The sequence below is a fragment of the Acartia tonsa genome, chromosome 11 (genome assembly GCF_053477335.1).
Source record: "Acartia tonsa isolate MP-2025a chromosome 11, ASM5347733v1, whole genome shotgun sequence".
In the NCBI taxonomy this organism is placed as follows: Eukaryota; Metazoa; Arthropoda; class Copepoda; order Calanoida; family Acartiidae; genus Acartia; species Acartia tonsa.
Genome location: NC_137270.1, coordinates 20,403,708 through 20,416,763, shown reverse-complemented (window position 1 = coordinate 20,416,763; position 13,056 = coordinate 20,403,708). Strand labels below are relative to the sequence as shown.

General features: G+C 34.2%; 1 long non-coding RNA gene across 1 annotated transcript; it reads left to right on the top strand.

Moving 5' to 3' along the window:
• Positions 1-9,290: 9,290 nt before the first annotated feature.
• LOC145330997 (uncharacterized) lies at positions 9,291-12,834 on the top strand. Its single transcript, XR_013883605.1, has 3 exons — positions 9,291-9,369; positions 10,763-10,815; positions 12,298-12,834. It is a non-coding gene; the product is annotated as an uncharacterized LOC145330997 (long non-coding RNA).
• Positions 12,835-13,056: the final 222 nt, after the last annotated feature.

The window sequence follows — 13,056 nt, the reverse complement described above, 5'->3', positions numbered from 1 at the left end:
ATGGATTGGAAGGTGAATTTAGGTGTTCTGCATATTTCAACTTAAACACATAAGGCCTAAGATATGATATCCCAAAAATCTTTTGTCAAAGTCTACTCTACACCTAGCGCTGGCGATTTCATTTTTCACAGGTATAAAATGCATGATTTTAGAAAACTGACTGGCGCTAGGTGTAGAGTAGACTTTGACAAAAGATTTTTTGGATATAATATCTTTGGCCTGATGTGTTTAAATTGAAATATGCAGAAGAGCTTAAAACCTGCACATTACTGAGATATTATTAAAACCGCCGTGCTGCCGTTATCTGTTGATATTTTACATGCCTGGCGCTAGGTCGCCAGTAGAGATAGAGAGCTGAAATTTTGTACATGTATTTCTAGGCCCCTAAAGTAACTTTTTAGGTTAGCAGAAGAATGAAATTCGAGAAAGGGTATTTTCATGAAAAGATCTAATAGATATATATTTTAGAAATTTTAGCACTTTTTTATGAGAATTTTTTATGTATTTGTCATCAAACCTCGATTAGAACTCTATCTAGAATGAAAAGAAGAATGATGTCTCTCAGTCTTTCCGTCCGCCTGTCCATCCCCTAGAGGCGTATCCGCTAGTATTGTAGAAATATAAATATATTATGAATCTTTTATTTTTATCTCTATCATGTTTTATCGCTCTGTCTGTATGTCTCTCTTTTTAGCGTGCTCACACTACGTGCGTGCGCATCTCTCTCTCTCACACACACACACACATCCCCCCACCTCACTCCCTCTCCCTAGAAGTAATTTGGACTAGACTTTTTAAAGTCAAATGTGCTTTTTAGTGTTCACTGTACTTCAGTGTTCTTCATTTTTTTAGTATCCAATTAGAACAACAAATAATATATCAGCAAATGTTAATTAAATAAAAATTATGCTTGTCAGAAAATCAAAGATTATAAAAGCTGCCTTTTTTTCTAAAATGGAACATAAGAGGATGACTTTTTACTTACAAATGATTAAAAAAATAGCCTAAAACCCACCCAAGAAAAAAATTGGGTATAGTTCCTTTCTTGACATCGCCTCTTAAGGGTCGTTTTGTCGTATTTTTATAGTAAATTTCTCCTATTTCTAGCCCCTGCGGTATGCTCTAACTCTGCGGGGCAATCCCCAAACCTAACCTAAAGTAACATATCTAAAGCTTCTGTTAAATACGACGAAACGCCACTTTAGAATCGATGTCACGAAAGGGACTTTACCCAACATTTCTTTAATAACTCGGGACTGTTTAGTTCAATTGGTTGGTAAATCTCACCGTTCGAACAAACATACATATACGTTTAGCTATTTTAACATAGTCATTGAGCTTGAATGTATAAACATACAATTGTTATTGGCGCAAGTTTAGATAATGTATAACAATATATAACATGGTTAAATTATGGAAAAAAGTTTAGTTGTGATTAAGTTTCCAAGCTAGTGAACATAAGAACATATAACATTTTTGTCATAATGTGTGTGTATGTGTGGAAGCTCTTCATAGTGCACTAGCGGCTTCGCCCCTAGCATCTAGGGGCTTTGCCCCAAGAGGAAATAAAAAAAAAATTAAGTACTACTGGTGCTGCCGCCAGTAGTTTTATGTGTACTAACTTCCCCATAAGAAAAAAAATTGTGGAAAATTAGGTAACTACGAAAAAAAAAAAATTGGGGGTTTATTTTTATTTTTGGGGGGGGTGGGGGTCAGTAGGCATATTCCCTGAAGAGTAGAATCTGATCGGTTCCGAGATCTTAAGGGACAGACGGACGGACGGAAGGACGGACAGACAGACATCGTTCTATTTTGTATTATAGATATAAAAAATTACGTCATAAAATACTTATGACCAATGATAGGCCAATGATATATTAGACCATTGGTCAATTACAATGAATACTGGCTTATCATTGGTTATTTGTATTGTATGGCGTCATTTTTTATTAGGCCCTTTAAGCTGTTTCGTATGTGTGTGCTAGCTATATCAAGTTTTTACTCACGCAATGCTTGTTCTTAAAGGGTTCATTTTCCTCACGTCTTTATGTAACGCAAATTTTACTAATATCTCAGTTGTTTATTGTTGGCATATTAATTTCAAAATATTTTCAGCTACAAATTCATTGCTAACCTCTGAGCTTATTAGGTTGTGCATTTTAGTAAATATGCCAAATGGTTCTAAGGTGGTTTTAGGCTATTTAAACCCTCTTCGCGAAAAAAAATAAGGGAAGTAATCAGCTAAATAATTATTTTATTAATCACCTTTTGTGACTAGATGTTAGTGGCGCGGCTTATAGTGTAGGGAATAAAGATTTAATTTAAAGCTAGAACAGAAATAAGTTAATTTTTCATTTTTTGAAATTTGAAAATTGGATAGGTAATTTTACTCATTTTAGGCAAACAGACTAGAGGGTAATAGAAAAATACGGCAATAGCGTTAATTTTGTATAATTTTATGTTCTAAGATAATGATCTTAAATCCAGAGAGGGAGGGGACTTAGAGATGTTTATTACACTAGTCCCCAAAGTTTTATAAAAAAAAGTTTTATTATTCGTTGGCTTAACATTTTTTGGGAACTTTAATGAGTTTTAATTGATTGGTTCATTAAGTTAAGTATTCAAAGTGGAAATTTGGTGTATAATCATTGGAGATGTACATCAATTTATCGGCCATTGTCTTATCCCTTTAATTCCCTGTCTTAAATCTGAATTAGATCTTTAAAATTTAAATTGTTCAGAAGAATCGCAGGTTCTTACTGATGAGATTTTGTAATAACCAGGGCTCGGCAGCCACGCTTAAACTAAATTTACCCGTCATGAAAGAAAAAACAGAACGCACAAGTTTATAGTTAAAGATGGTCAGTTTCCTAATTTTGAAATGAATTAAAGTTACAGGTTGGTTTTTCGTTTTTTACCTTACACCTTAAGTTAGGTTAAATTGATAACAGTGTAGCCCCACAGGGTTGGCAGTGTCATGCCCCCCCCCCCCTTGCAGGAGAAGTTCTTTGGCTGCTAGACACTTTGAGGAGTAACCCCGTTGCAAAGTTTTATAGCTCATTAAAATGTTTTTTCATATTCATTCGAATCCGGTGGATAGGAACCGGTTCTCATCCATACGAAAAAACTAGGTCTAGCCTTCGGCACCTCGGAACTAAAAAAACTGGTTTTAATCTTATAATTGTACATTCTATATCCGCGGAAAGTTGTTTATAATACGATGCGAGAAATAACTATTCTTTTTTTATGAACAGACATTAACTAAAGAATCCAATTTAGATCCGTCGAATTTAATTTGAATTGATGTAAATTGATGTACATCCCCAATGATGATACACAAAATTACGCATAATGTATGTAGATTACAATTAGTGAATGAAACGTTTAGACACTCAAAACCAACCAAACAAATTTCAATAAAAGTCCTCAAAGTTAACAACCCAACAAATAAGAAAACGTTATTATAATAAAACTTTGGGGACTTGTGTAATAAACAGCCTAATGTCCCTTTCCTATCTGGTTTGATAAAGATCTATGTAGATTTATATTAGTTTCCGAGGAGAATTAATTGACATTTTTTCAAGACGTGTAATAAAAAACATATTATTTAAAAGTCAGTGTACTTTAACAAGGATGACAACATCCATTCGTAGAGTTGCAAAACAGTAGGATATTAAAACAGACGGTTGGCAGTTTAGATAAACATAACAAGAAACTAAGTAGCAGTTTAAGTCCTAACAATGCATGGTAATGAGTTGCGCCCGTTTTGGGCCAAGGCATTCCAACTACTCTATCTATTAAAAATCGCACATTTTTCATAGCAGCAGTAGGAACCATTTTTGACGTTTTAGTATGACTTCTCGCCTCCCCAATGACGAATGGATGCGCTAAATGTTATGCCGTGGTCGCGAGTGTAAGTTATAGAGTAGCTATGCTATGCTACAAACAATATATTGCCCTTTCTGTATACCTAATAAACCACAGAAACAATTTATTACTCAAAATTTTAGTATTTTCTGGAAAATTCCTGTCAGTCTTATTACCATACTGTGCAGTGGCCAACATAAGAAAATTTGATTGCCTAAGGGTTAAAAATGAGAAAAGCGATGCTCTAAAGGGATAAGACAATGGCCGATAATTTGACGTTCATTTCCAATAATGGTTCACAAAGCTGCGCATTCTGTAGACATATAGTTGTTGAAATGTTTGAACACTCAACTAAATGAACCAACCAATTAAAATTAAGTAAAAGTCCCCAAAGAAGTTGAGACAACGAATGAGAATCGTTATAATAAACCTTTGGGGACTAGTGTAATGAATGACCCAATGTCCCCTCCCTCCCCGTGAGAAAAGTACAAATATATTGTATAAACAGAGCCAAGAGAGATTAATAAGAGTAGTAATGTGAAAGCACGATTGTAGTAAGGCAAGGTAATAACCCAATAGTTATTTTTCGCATCGTATTATAGACAGCTTTCCGCAAAAAAAAATTGAGATTAAGGCCCGGGCTAAAAAAGCTATTAATTTTATGATTTTTATCTTTATTTCATGTAAAGTTGTCTGTAATACGATACTATACATGATATTTAGTATGGCTGAGAATCGGTTATAATCCAGCGGATATTAATCGGTTTCAAAGCCATATTGTAAAACTTTTTCTTGGCACTTCCTTGAAAAATGTGGAACGGGTAGGCCGACACAATCCCCCTTTATTTTTAAATTTTTAAGGGGGTTTCTGCCTTAGTTGTGGTGGGGGTTACCCCTCCTATTATTTAAATTGTTAAAGAAAATTTTTTGGAGGGATGGGAGGTATTTTTTTACTGACGGCTGTGACCCCTACCCATCCACGAAAATAGCTTAAAACTATCCTGTTATGTTTCTTAAAATGTAGAACCCAATTAAAACAGTAATTTTCGAGATCTTAAGCTTCAGACGAACAGACAAACAGACATCATTCTACTTTGTATGAATACTAGCGGCTTCGCCCCTAGCCTCTAGGGGCTTTGCCTCTAGAGGTTTTTTCATGGGGGGGGGGGGTAGTTGACCCCACTATTTTAATTTTACTTTTAAGAAGAATTTTTTTTTGTTTTTTGGGGGGGTTGTGGGTGTCCCACCCCCCCAAGAAAACAGTTATAAACCTTCCCGGGACCTGTGAGAAGCTACTCTGTAAAGGAGAACCCGATCGGTTCAGCGGTTAGCGAGATCCTTCGCTACAAACAAACAAACAGACACACAGACATCGTTCTACTTTGTATTATAGATATGAATATAGTGAAAATGACAAACAATAATGACTTTTGGATTAGTTATTCTGAATATTATTCTAAATGAGATCTCTTAAATGCATACATATCGCAGAGTTCAGCCGATAGTACATTACAACATTGCCTTAAGGAATAATTTCTACTTCAACAGATTTCTAACCCCTCATTTAAAGGTCGTTCATTTCTCAAAGCAAAGCTTTTCTATAATTATGGACATTTCGAACGTCCGTTCATAAAAGATATTTCTGATAGATAATTTAGGGATGTTAGAATTGTCCTGTTTGTTTCAATTTGATTATTACTGTAACGATTTAGAAAGCATAGCAACACTATCATCGCAACAGAAAGTCAGTAGATTTGTTTCATATGTTGATTTTTAACATTTTTTTACAACAATTGTTTTTTTATCATTCTGCTGATAAAGTTAAGACACTTTAGAATTGATGTCTGTTTGTCCTACTATCTTATTTTAGAAATTTGCTTTGATAGATGTTGTCATCCTTGTTCCGCATAAAAACGGCTATGTATCTGGCAATTATTCTGTCAAAAAAAACTTAGATATCTTTTTTTAGCATAAGAAATTTTGATGTCTACCTCAAGCACATAAAAAATAACAAGTAGTTGTTGTATGGATTCGAAACAAGGATGATAACATCCATAATAAGCAAAGCACAAAAAACAGGGATTGACAAACAAACAAAGACCCATGGACCCATGGACTGACAGACAAAGTAAGTTGTATACTAGATGCTCTTTGGAAAATGGAACCTTTACATTAAAAATCAGCAGTCTACCTTCAATAGCAACAGAGAAAATAAAAAATCGAAAATAAGTAAATCAGTAACAAAAAAGTAAAAGCGGGTAAAAAGCTGTTTCTATTCAGTTGGACGGCTATGGTTGTTCTGCACTCAAATATGAACCCATAATTATGGAAATGATGACAAGAAAATCAGAGGTTTAGCTATAATAACAGCTGAGTAATTCTTATTTCCCTGACGGACAGACAAGGGTAATTATAGAGTAGCTTCGCTACTAATAAAACTATGATTTTAATTTTAGTGATTTCTCTAGATTAGAACTGTCACGAATACAAATATGAAACAATGAAAAACGTGCACAGGGTTTTATCAGATGGTGTAAACCCTTTAGGGGGTGTCTAGACACTACTATTATAGTACTAGGGAGGGGACAATATGCTGTTTATTACACAAGACCCCAAATGATTATAATAACGTTTTCTTATTCGTTGGCTTAACAACTTTGGGAAATTTTATTTAATTTTTATTGGTTTATTCATAAAGTTGAGTGTCCAATTGTTTTAACCACTAATTGTAATCTACAGAAGGGGTAATTTTGTGATTCATCATTTAGGTTCTACATCAATTTATCGGCCATTGTTTTATCACTTTAGATCCCTGACTATTATACAAGGTTTAAATTCAAAGTTAAGTAAAATAAAAAAAGATGAAAAAATAATAAAGCATAATTTAAGATACAATTATGTAAAATCAAACAATTTTTAAGAAAGATATATTGACCTGTTTGATAGTTTTAGAATAGCTTCGCTAAGAAATAAAGATATAAATAACACCTTCTTATTTTACTACAACATTATAAACATTGCCTATAAAAAGGCATTGGGTCATTGCACTTTTTATAAACTAAGAATTAAGCCCGCGGCACTAGCGTGAATGGTGGGTTCTCGTCGGGGAGTGCCGGGTTCGAGCTTGAACCGAATTGTGTCATACTAGAGACTTTAGAAATCGTAATAACTGCTGCTATATCGGGCATATTAGTTAAGTTCTTATATATAGTTTACAATGTTTTCATGGGTGATCACCCGCTGTATTAAGAGCAAAACACTTGCTTAGAATTCTTTCAATGTTTGCCTCGTTTTTTGTTTGGTCGTCAAGATCTCGCAAATCACAAAATCGATTGAGTTTTCCAATTTAGGGATAGTCGAAGCTACTCTTAATTACAAGTGATGTTTTATTTGTGATGGTTCTTGACTATTTTTACACCCGTTAAAATATTGTGCCCCTGAATGCTATTGTACTTTTATTAATAATTGATTATGCCACTTTTAATTGGAAATATAAATAAAAACTTTTCAGTGTAAAGAAAATGTATGAATTACAAGCCAAAATTAATGACAAGTGTCATCCATTTTCACTAACAAAGACATAAAAAATGTTTTCCCACAAGTGGACGGTTAAGCACTGCTAATCCCACCCCCTCTTATTTTTAGATAAAGTAGAAAAAGGAAGGGTGGTTTATTTCCTTGGCCTAACCCCCGCGATGCCCTCAATCAATACCTAATATAACCTAACCTAACCCATCCTAAAGTAATTAATAAACAAACGACTCCCCCCCCACTCATTATTTTCAATTTTTTTTTTAAGTGGCAGGCCAGTATACATTTTAATTGATCAATGGTAGGCCAGTATGCCGTCATTTTAGATAGGCACTATAAAAAGCTTTGAGAGGAGAGTTATCACCGCTTAAGTGATTTGTGGGATGGCGCTAAAAAAAGTCATTGTCACGTAGTCAGGGATCTAAAAGGGATAAGACAATGGCAGATAAATTGATATACATCCCCAATAATAATACACAAAATTACCCCTTCTGTAGATTAAAATTAGTGGTTGAAACATATTAGCACTTAATTTAATGCACCGACCAAAAATAATTCACTAAAGTCCTCAAAGTTGTTAAACCAGCAAGTAAGACAAAGTTATCATAAAACTTTGGGGTTTAGTGTAATAAACAGTCCAAAGTCCCCTCCCTCCCTGTTACGTAGTACACAATTTATTAATCATAGACAGGGCTCGGGATTAATGAAACAATTTTCAAGAATGGCGTCGAAACCGATTAATATCCGGTGGATAAGAACCGATTCTCAGTCACACTGAAAAATCATGTTTTGTATCATTTTTATCCAGTTTTCAATGAATATAAGAATGTACAAACATCCCGGCTAACAAAACTGGCGTTAATCTTTATTAATTGTACATTTTATATCTGTGGAAAGCTGTTTATAATACGATACGATAAATAACTATACCATGTTAATCTTTGAAGCATGGTACTGACATACAATTGTAAAATGTTTCAACTATAAGATATTTGATAAGAGTTGCCATTATTGACAGAAAGGTATATTTTCTTGATATTACGTTGAAATTTTGCATAATATAAGAAAACTATACCAACGAGTTATAGAAACATATATATATAATATATATATATTATACATATTAGGATTAATTTTTTAGAATGGCTTTCCATGTTTTTAACAAAATGATTTTTCTATAATCGATTTCTTTGTTGTTCTATTATTACTTTGTAAAAAAAGATGATGAATTGGAATTAATGATTTTTACCAATTATAAATAATTGTCTAGAATTGTACACTTTTTTGTAGACAAAACCCAATCTGTACCACTTTTGCACCACTTTTGACGTCATATTCTCCATCTGTTTTTTAGGGGTTTCCTTTCCCACTTCTCCTCTCATCTCCCTAATTTATGACGTCACAGGAATCAAAAGTGGTACTGATTGGGATTCGTCTTTTTTGTAGCATAGCAACTTTACAATTGCATAATATTGTAATTTTTGACATTAAGATTCATAGAACGATTATACACTATGTGGGCAATAGTCAATAAGCGGAGCATCTTCATAATCATGATTCTAGACAGTTGTACGTATGTCCAAGAGAGATGGACGGATAAAGAAGTGATATTTATCCCCCTACCCCGCTTTGGCAGCCCAAAATTTTTATGGGTAGCCGCCCCATTCCATTGCATCGCCCCCCCCCCCCTAAAAAAACTTTGAAACCACTCATAAAATTAAAAACATTCTGTAGTTTAAAGTAATTGTTGAACAGTGCTAGTTTGTACTACTCAATCAAGAATAAACAAAGTATATTTTTTAATTTCGGCCTCCAGAAAACATATAATTTGCAGCCGGGCATTACTTTCCATCAATTGATCTAATTGATCTCTACCCTTTATTGATAATTTCAGAATTTTTATTAAATGATTAATGTGTAATTACAATGACAAAGAGCATAAAATTAGCCCTAGCAGGCCTAATCATCAAGGTAATTATACAGCTTTTTAAAAGCCAAGCTTTTCTATAATTAAGGTCGGTCCGTCCGGAACGGTTAGCTCTTTTGAACAACAATTTTTTATGTGAGATAATTATCCTTTTTATCATATTTTTGGTATACTGATTACAATGTTATAAGCAAAGCATCTCTGTAATGAAGTCGTAAAAATGTAAGAATGTTCTTAAACAATATCCTCTATTTAAGCAATTTTGCTACAAATTTCTTACAATTTTGTTTAGAATAATTATTCAATTCTGGCACTCTACAAGTGTTAATGTTCATTTGTGCTTCGCTTTTATGGATTTTGTCATCCTTGTTTAATTGGGACGTAGCTACTCTGCAAGTATGGCATATTGGTTTGTTCCTTTTGTAGACCAATGTACATAGAATACGTGGATATAATGGGAGATTACCTCATACCATGATAAAATATTTCTCCCAGCTGGCTAATATGACGATACTATCCATTCCTCCCCTATATGACTTTACCTCATTCCCTTCTCTGACTATGAAGGAACGTATTGACCAACAACTGAGGACTTTATTAGCATCCCGATGTGAATTCTTAAAAAAAATGTGATTTTGGTGGATTTTTCACGAAAACAATTTTGCCCCATTAATCGCTTAGTGGAACAAATTTTTTTAAGAATCCACCTCAGAATTGACGACTAAAATCACCCTGTAATAATATCTACGTGTTCTATATCTATTTGTAGACTTCTATAACTTTATAAAGCTAAACAGTTTGCATCTTTTTAACTTCTTTACTATTTCATATTTCCCCGTTCTGTTTACTTATTCATTTTATATTTTGAAAGTTGCTAAAGTGCAGATAATGATTTTATCCCTGTTAAAAAAATTATTAAATGTCAGTTCTAATAGATTTGTATAAGTTAGTGAAATTAGCCTCTCAAATTAGTATAATAGTATTGATTAAAACTATTAAACAATTGGACATTTTTTTATGGTTTGTTCTAACTTTTGTCACATTATAATGGATATATTATTACTTGGACTTTACACCAGATTTTTATATTCTCTAAAAAAGGGGGACTCTTAGAGGGCTAGAAAATTGATACTTCCAGTGACGGTTATACGTTTAGGGAAGGGGGGAAGAAAATCTCTTCCCTTTTCTCCCATCTCTTATGAAGAGATTTTCTTCCCCCCTTCCCTTTTTCTTTCCCGAAAGTGGGACAGTTTGGGGTTCGTTCCTTTATCTATTCCCCTCCCCTCCTGCTGGATGAACGAAGTGACCAATAAACGAGTTACATGTTAGCAACCTAAATTGACCACAATTTTCCCCTGTCATAATATCCACGTATATTCTATATCCAATACAATTATAATCTCTACAAGTACGTTTGCAATCATAGATGTTTTTTAGGTGGTTCAAGTTGGTTGTTTCTTTGATTTATTTCAGGATCTTCTTGCTTTAGGGTAAGTTACTCTTAAACCTTATATAAAAGTAACAGGATGTCAGACTGTCTTCTGTGTGTGTGTCTTTCTTTGTATATCTGTCTTTGTCTGTCTGTCTTAGTTTTCTGTCTTAGTGCGTCTGTCTTAGTTTGGCTGTCTTTGTACGTCTGACTTTGTCTGTCTGTCTTAGTTTTGTCGGTCTATCTTAGTTTGTCTGTCTGTCTTTGTCTGCCTGGCTTTATCTGTCTGTCTTTGTCTGTCTGTCTTTGTCTGTCTGTCTTTGATTATCTGTCTTTGTCTGTGTGTCTTTGTCTGTGTGTCTTTGTCTGTGTGTCTTTGTCTATCTGTTTTTTTGTCTGTCTTTGTCTGTCTGTCTTTGTCTGTCTGTCTTTGTCTGTATGTCTTTGTCTGTCTGTCTTTCCTTGTCTTTGTCTGTCTGTCTGTCCTTGTCTGTCTTTGTATATATGTTTTTGTCCGTCTTAGTTTTTCTGTCTTTGTATGCATATCTGTCTTTGTCTGTCTTTGTACATCTGTTTTGTCCGTCTGTCTTAGTTTGTCTGTCTTTGTATGCATATCTGTCTTTGTATGTCTGTATGCGGAATCTCCCTTACAGTGAAGATTCTTACAGGTACAAAGTGACCTTTGGGTTGGGAGGGGTACTCACAAATTAGAATTCCAATAAATAGCCTAAAACCTGCTCTGGACGAATACTTATGTATAATAAATCTGAAAATTGTACTACAATTGGTCCAGACGTTTAAGAGATCTTGCTGGATATTTTTTCTCCTCAGTAAAAATGCGTTGATGCATTAAGACCAGAAGCGTGCAAAAAGGGGGTGTATCCTCCCACCTGGCAAAATTATGGGGGGTAGTTATATTCTCCTCTAGATAAGCAATCTCCTATACCCCTCTTCATCCCCCTTAAAAAGGGTCAAACCATGATGGGAGGGGGCAATAGGCTTTTTATTACACTATTCCCCAAAGTGTTATGATAACGTTTTCTTATTCGTTGTCTCAACAACTTTGGGGACTTTTAAATTTTGATTGTTTGGTTCATTAAGTATGATCTTCAAACGTTTAAGTTAATAGTTGTAATCTTCACAAGAAGTAAGCATTGAGGATGTACAGAAATTTATCGGTTATTGTCCTATCCTTTTAGATCCCTGGATTTAAACATCTATAATACAAAGTAGCTTGATATCTGTCCGTCCGTCTGTCCGTCCGTCTGAAGCTTAAGATCTCGGTAACCACTGAACCGATCGGATTCTACTTTTCAGGGAATATACCTACTGGTCCTTTGGTGGTTTCGGGCTATTTTCTTTGGGGGGTGGGACACCCCCAACCCCCCAAAAAACAAAAAATATATCCTTGGTTCTTTTTTTAGGAGATTTCCTTGGTCCTTCTTATTTTTTTTACGAATTTCACCTAAACTTTTTTTATCATCTCTTGGGGCAGAGCCCCTAGAGGCTAGGGGCGAAGCCGATAGTTGTTTATATTTTGTAGACAAACCTTTCCGTACAATGGAGAACCAACAAGACTTGATCAGGCGCACACACAAGATCCAAACTAATTATAGAAAAGCTGCGCGAAGCTCTTTTTAGTGTTTATAAAAAAATTTGTATTGACGTCATGCAATACAAATGACCAATGATAGGCCGGTAAACATTTTACATTTGGTCAATATAAATGTATACTGGCCTATCATTGGTTATTTGTATTAATTGACGTCATTTTTTTGTTGGCGCTATAAGCTGCCTCAAAAAGCGCAGCCTCTTCACTACTTAGTCTGCTAATCAAATGCATTTTTACGGTTTTGTTAGTCTGGGAGGGAGAAGACAATGAGGAAAATTGCCTAAAAAACATCTTTCCCCAATATTTACTATCTACCAACGATAGAATTTGACAAAGAAGGTTCATATTGGTGATAAATTTATTCATTTTCCATCGCCAAAATAAAGGCACAAAAAATGGAATTTTTTTTTTGTATAAAATGGGATTACTTGGGGTTTCAAAATGGGAATGGTATAGTTTTGAGATTGATTTTAGTGCTGTATTTAGTGCATTTTTTAGTTGAAATATGTTTTTTTAATATGTGATAAAATTTTCATGTTTGGATCTTTTAAAGTTAGGTAAGAATTTTAAACATTTAATTATTTTAAAACATTAAATTATATATAAAATCAATTTATTTCATACAAAAAGTTGGTGTCGACAAGTTAAAAATCAGCAGGTTTTAAATAGACGTACGGACTTTCTGGTAAC